We start from the raw sequence: 7018 nt of genomic DNA on the forward strand, positions 1-7018 counted from the left end.
ATTGCGGATCTGGGAAGCAGTTCTGGTTGAGTTGATGGAGACATGTCCGCGTTGCGGACCTGAGAAGGTCTTCCGGGCAAATTTAGTTTTTTAAGGGGCTTTTTAGACTTTTCCCAAATTATTAGTTAATGAACCTAGACGTTTTTAGGACCTAATTCAACTCTATAAATTAACTTAAACCTCTAATTCTATTCATTCTTCTACAATTCATCTATCAAATATTTCTCTCTCTACAAAAAGGCTCTCAAGGATTTCCATTGAAGACTTTAAGCAAATTTACTCAATTTCTCCATCAAAATTCTCAAGTTCTTTCAAATTAATTGGTGTTCTCACTCAAGGTATGTGGGTATTGATTCATGGATCCTTTCATCCATGAAGCTCAATCAATTTCTCAAGTTTTTCTATCAAATTAAAGTATGATATTTTATGGATTTTGTGATATCTATTCCAATTGCATGGATTTTTATTTAAAGCATGATCATGAGACTATTTTGATATAAATTGATGATTATTGAATTAAATTGAAGAGTTTTTCCATAAATTCTCACAGTTTCATTTTTAGGGTTCATGATGTAAATTATAAGTATTTTGATTTACACTTCTAAAGGATATTATCTATATGAATTATGTATGGGCTGATATAAAGTTTATGATCATGTATATCTTTAAGTTAATTTTATGATTTTCAAGTAAATTGATCATGCATTCATGTCATACCCTAATTTCAAGTACAAGCTATGGTTATGAATTTTTAAAGTATGAATTATTACTATGTATTTGCATTATGATCATGTAATATAAGTATGTCTCAAATTATTGTTTTTTATGCAGATTATGAAGTAAGGCAACCTAAGACCTAACAATATGAATTATGCAAATATGATGGTAATGATGAAAGGGCATATTCTCACATTACAAGTATGTTATGAAAATGAGCTACTCTATAATTTTAAATCTATGATCATGACTGTGATATATGAAATTATGATCTTATATTATGTATGTATTTCGTGTGATTTGACTTAGCACTGAATGTGGACTTGAGGTGGGGGCTCGAAGCAAAGGGTCCTTATATAAAGTCTCTTGTCTCATAACTATGTGCCACCGTAGGATTGCCTTTATGGCCTAGCTAGTTGATCCATAAATAGCACATGTTCATGATTAGGAATCTACCTTGGCAAAGTAGCCTCTCCCTTCTCGATGTGGGAATTAGATGATTCCATATTATAGCTCGCATGGTCTTATTGTCGATTATTGTTTCTATCCCACATATGTATGATCTTTTAAGTATGTTATGATTTTAAATTTATATTTTTAAATGCTTTGGTCAATATAATTTTCTCATGACTTTACATGTACCATTTTATCATGTGTTTTACTTTACCTTTGCATTCCCTGATTTATGTTGCATGTCACGCCCTCATACTTAGTAAATTCCAACGTACTAATGCACACTTTTTTCCTACATTATCTAATAATGTAGTGGTTGAGGTTGAAGATCCTAATCGTCCACGTAACTAGTAGGCGTTCCTATCCCCAGGAGTTGTGGTGAGTCCTCATTGACCGGGGACTAGTTCAAGTTACTTACTACTTTCCTGTCAAAAGACTTTTGCTTATGTTTTGTATTAAGGGTGAGCTAAGGACATGTCTTAGCCCCGCCCATACTCATGTTTAGAGGCATCTAGTTGGACATATGTTTGAGTCTATATTGTCATAAGACATTTTAAGATTTCTATTCATGTTTTAGACTCCCTTATGATGTTTTCATTTTTTTTATATTTTACCTTATGTATGCTTATGATATGTACAAGAGGCTTAGTTGGAGCCCTTCGGGGTCTCGATCGTCGTGTTACGACTAGGACCTAGGTTGGGAGGTGACATGTAACTTCTCAAAAGTTCATACTTCATATCAAATCATAAGGAGTTCAGAAAATTTATGAAGTCTACAGAAATCAGGTTTTTACGAGCACCGTCTATGAGTCGTAGATTGAACTACGAGTAATAGATGCACCCAATAGAACATTTTCATAAATTAGAATGTTTGGCTTGGGATATACAAGCCAAATTAATGGGTCATAATTTGTTTAACAGACCATAGACTCGAGTGGTAGACCGACTTCAGAACCTCATACTTTCATATGAAAAGGACAAGCTTTATTTTATGGAACGTGGATGGTTTTAAAGACCATAGATGGGTCTATAAACCAAAGTCCTAAAAATTCAGAAACTCAGGGAAACTCTGATTTCCATGAACACCTTTTATGGCTCGTAGAATGTTCTACAGACCGTAGATGGGTCTCGTGGAATCAAACTTTAGAATCTCAAAAATCTCAGTATAATTTTCTATAAATGTGTAGGATGGGTCAAAGATGGGTTTAATGACCGTAGATTGGTCTCGTAAACCTAATCTTCAGAAACCCTGAAATCTCATTTGATTTCTTCGGACACGATTCTATAGCCGATCAAAGGAACTATGGTCTGTCGATGACCTCTTGTAGTTTTTAATTAGAGTTTTTTAGTCTTTTCCCATTTTTTTAAATCCCTATACTACATCATTTTGGACTATTTTAAGTGGGATTAATTGGTTTCTAGTGACTCCAACCCCTCATTCACTCATAACTCACCCAAAGATAAATTTCTCCTCTCTCAAGTCTTCTCAAGAAAAGAACAAGGATACCAAGCTTCAAGCCTCCATTCCACAAATCAAGCTAGGTATTTCATTGCATGTATGTTGGACTTCATCAATGGATTCCTTTCACCCATTGAGTCCCAAAGTAAACCCTAATTCTTCAAGTTGTATGATTCTCCAAACCTAATATGTCTATGGTTTTCATGGGTTCTTATTGAATTTCAATTATTCTTCAAGTATGACCTTTAATTGCATTATTTCAGTTATAATTTCATGTTTTCTATGGTAATCTCATGAACCCATGTCATATAGTTATTTTTATAACCTAGAATTATGTAATATCACAAGCATGCCTTAGATTATCAAATTTTTATAATTTATGATTATTTCAGATAAAGTGTCAATCATTACATGATCAGATATCATTATTTAGGAGCTACTCAATATTATCAGTTTTATCAAAATTATAGTATTATCAAATTATTAGAGTATCACTTATATGAATGTCTTCCATGAGAGTAATACTTAGCACCAAGCGGATTAGGGATAAAGGTTTTGAGTAGAATTCGTTGAACTTTAGTAGCAATCCTGAAGTCCCCAAACTACCAACAACTGTAGGTTTTTGTCATATAGATATTAGCTTAGTGGATATACATTAGCTCATATTTAGCCTTTATACCTTGGCAAGTATATTGGGCCTTTTTAGTGACGCAATACACTAGACCCCATGTTGTAGCTCACATGATTATATATTGATTTTAGAATCTCCACAGTTAGTTCTCAATTATTGCACGATCAAGTATTTTAGTTATTTTAGTACAATTTTATTAGTTATCATGTCACTTACTTGATCATTGCATCAGCATGATTTACAGATTAATCTTGTTTAGTTATAATGTTCATTATGTAAACTCCTCATACTCAGTACATTTAACGTACTAACCATATATTTACTTGATCATTGCATCAGCATGATTTACAGATTAATCTTGTTTAGTTATCATATTCATTATGTAAATTTCTCATACTCAGTACATTCAATGTACTAACCATATATTTTCGGCCTAGATTGTATGATAATATAGGTTCTAACACTCAACATCCAGCGGAGGTTATTGCTTTCAAAGATTCGGGTAGTAATAATGTTGGTGAGTCCTCATTCTCCTAGGATGGTCTTATCTTTTATTTTCAGGGATTTCATGTAACACCCCCTAAAAACATTGTATATAGTGTTTTAATTCTTGACGAAAATGATATTGCTTCTGTATTTTGGGAATAGCTTTTCATAGAATGGTAAAAATTAGGTTATTCAAATAACTCCAACATCATTACCTACAACTTTCATGAAGACCATAGCTAAAGATTCGGAGGCTAAGTAGGTCAAATAAATTAATCTTTGCAAGATCTAGTGTTGTGATGAAATGGAGTAATTGTAGAAGCAAACTCATATCTCAGTTTAGAATGCTCCAAATCAATTGATTATTAAATGAAACGAAAGAAGACTTTTAGAGCTACAATTCATATGAAGACATCAAATCTTAATTAGAAAGTTATCTTGTTTAAACATAGCTCCAAAAAGTGGTGTTTCGTAAAAAGAAGATTCATCTTACCAACCATAGTTGATCTCGATCCATTTGACATCACCCATGGCATCAATAGTCCTCCATTTGATATCACCCATGGCATCATAATCTTCTATTAAATTTTCAAAATTTTTTTATAATTATTTTAATTATTGTTAGGTTCCGTCCCTCCTTCACACCTATAAATACCCACCTTATTTCATCATTTTGATCATCAAGCTTTCTCAAAAAACTCTTCTCTCTATATACTTGTTTACTCATTCTTAAAATATAGTTTTAGTTTTTAGTAGTGTAGAAATTCTATTTCAGTGATTGATAAACTCCGGATAGTACATACAACGCTCCAATGAGAAGAAAAGGCTAGGATTTAAGAGTGTTCATTAATTCTTTCGATTCTGAGTAACGCTTTAGATTCCAGGTATGTCAGGCTTTAATGAGAGTATTCCTTCCACTCTCATGCCTAATATATTTTGATTATATGATAAATTATGTTTATTTTCTTTAAGTTTTACTCTAAGGTATGTGGGTGTTTATCCATGGATTCTTCCACCCATGTAGTTCAAAACTCTTTCAACTAAATCTCTTGATTGCAAGTAAGATTTTCTTATGAAAAATTCTTGTTTCTACTTAATAGCAAGAATAATGGTTAAAATAATAATTATTGATCTATTTTGATTCAAAATAATTTCACATATATGAATTGATGGTTTGTAAGTAATTTCTCTATTTATCTCTTTAAAGGTTCTTGAAAATCATGGTGGGTTGTTTAAAGCATAATTTTTAATTAATGGATTTCTAAGTATTTATGCATAATTTCATTTACATATATGTTTGAAAGTTGACGAGACTAAAACCCACCTAGTTTTACTATATCTTCAATAAAGTTTGACTTGAAAACTTTGACTCCAAATAAATATTTATGAAAGCAATGTCTATGATAAAAAAGGAGTCTTATAAAATAAAAAAATGATGAAATGCTATGAATGATGGATTCTTTAACCTATAAGGAAATTCTTACATTTTTGTATCACTAAAGATTTTAATGAGATATTCCACTAAATGCGATGTTTTGAATTCTTAAGCTATATGCTATGACTATTTTAAAATATTAAATTATTTCGTGGGATTGACTTAGCACCGAATGAGGCATTGAGGCAGAATTCGGTAAGGGAATCCTAGTAGTAACCCTTGTCTCATTAACTATGTGTCAACATAGAATCCCTTGTAGGTTTAGGCTAATAGATCCATAAATAGCCCTTAAAGTTAAATTTAAAAAAATAATTCTACCCAGCAAGTAGTTTCCCTGGCCAACATAGGGGGTTATGTTAGATTCCATGTAATAGCTCGCATGGTCTTAAATATCGGTTATGGTCATCTTTTAACAAAATGAATATTTTAAAGAATATCTATATGATTGATTATGCATGCATTATATTATTTTCATATTACATAAATATTTTAATGTTTCTTCAATGTTCATGCATGCCTACATACTTAGTACATTCAAAGTACTAATGCATACTCTTTTGCCTACATGATATCACTAAGTAGGGACCAATGCTCCTCCTCGTTCTCCTCCACGTGGCTAGTTGAGATTTTGTTTGAAGACTACTTTTGGTGAGTTCCCATATTCTGGAAACAATACTCCTTAATCTTTTTAGCTTATGATATGTTGAGATCTTTAGACACTTACTATGGCATTTCTTTCTATTATTATTGAGGGTGAGCTAGGGAGTTGTCTTAGGCCCGTTAAATCTAAAAGTTAGATGTATTGTTGGACATATGTAAGTTGAATATTTACTATTATGATTTCTGCTTGTTTATTTATTGTCATTACCTATGAAAGGCTAAAACAATGCTAAGAGGCTTGTTTGAGGTACTTTTGGCTTCCTTATTCACCATGTCACATCTAGGCCCTAGGCTTGGATCAAAAAAAACTTAGTATTAGAGCCTGAGATTTTGAATGGACCTCGGAGTCCAATATACCACATCAAATAGGATCTTTTTCATGGTTGTGAAGCGCGTCATAACTATTAATAAGAGACTATGGGAAGTTTAGGAAAATTTTCACTTCTTTCAAATTCATGTCGTGCTTTAGAATTTTCTAAGCTTTCCTCTATCTAACGACCCATTTCGTGTTCTTTAGATAATAACTCATGGAAGAGCACCTCTAAGATAAAGGGTTGACGATGAGGACTAAGCTCCTCTGGTTCCAGTGCCCCACCTCATAAGGAAGGGGTAACCCATGCCGAATTTCTCAATATTATTACGTTGTTATCTCAAGTCGTAGCCAACCAAGAGAATCAAGGTATTCTTCCTCCCCAAATGCAAAATTCGGCCTCTAGGATTTAGGATTTCCAAAGGATGAATCCACCCGAGTTCGATGGTTATAAACTAGATGAGGACCGTATGGAGTTCATTGATGAGGTTTACCGGATTGTGGCTATCATGGGTGTGCCACTGAATGAGAAGGCCGAGATAGTGGCCTATCAACTCAAAGGTGTGGCTCGAGTGTGGTACGAACAATGGGTTTTTGAGAAGGATGAAGAAATGGGCCGATAGGATAGGAAGAGCTCAAAGCTACCTTTCTAGACCGCTTCTTCACATTAGAGCTAAGGGAGGCCAAAATCCAAGATTGCATCAACCTCCGTGAAGGGAGTATGAGCGTGAAGGAGTATACTCTCAAATTTACTAAGTTATCAAAGTATTCTCCCTTCATGGTCTCCGACCCAAGAGCTAGGATGAGCAAGTTTATTTCCGATGTCTCAAGCTTGGTGTCCAAGGAGTGCAAAAATTCCATATTGGT

Source organism: Solanum dulcamara, chromosome 2 (assembly GCF_947179165.1).
Source record: "Solanum dulcamara chromosome 2, daSolDulc1.2, whole genome shotgun sequence".
Lineage (NCBI taxonomy): Eukaryota > Viridiplantae > Streptophyta > Magnoliopsida > Solanales > Solanaceae > Solanum > Solanum dulcamara.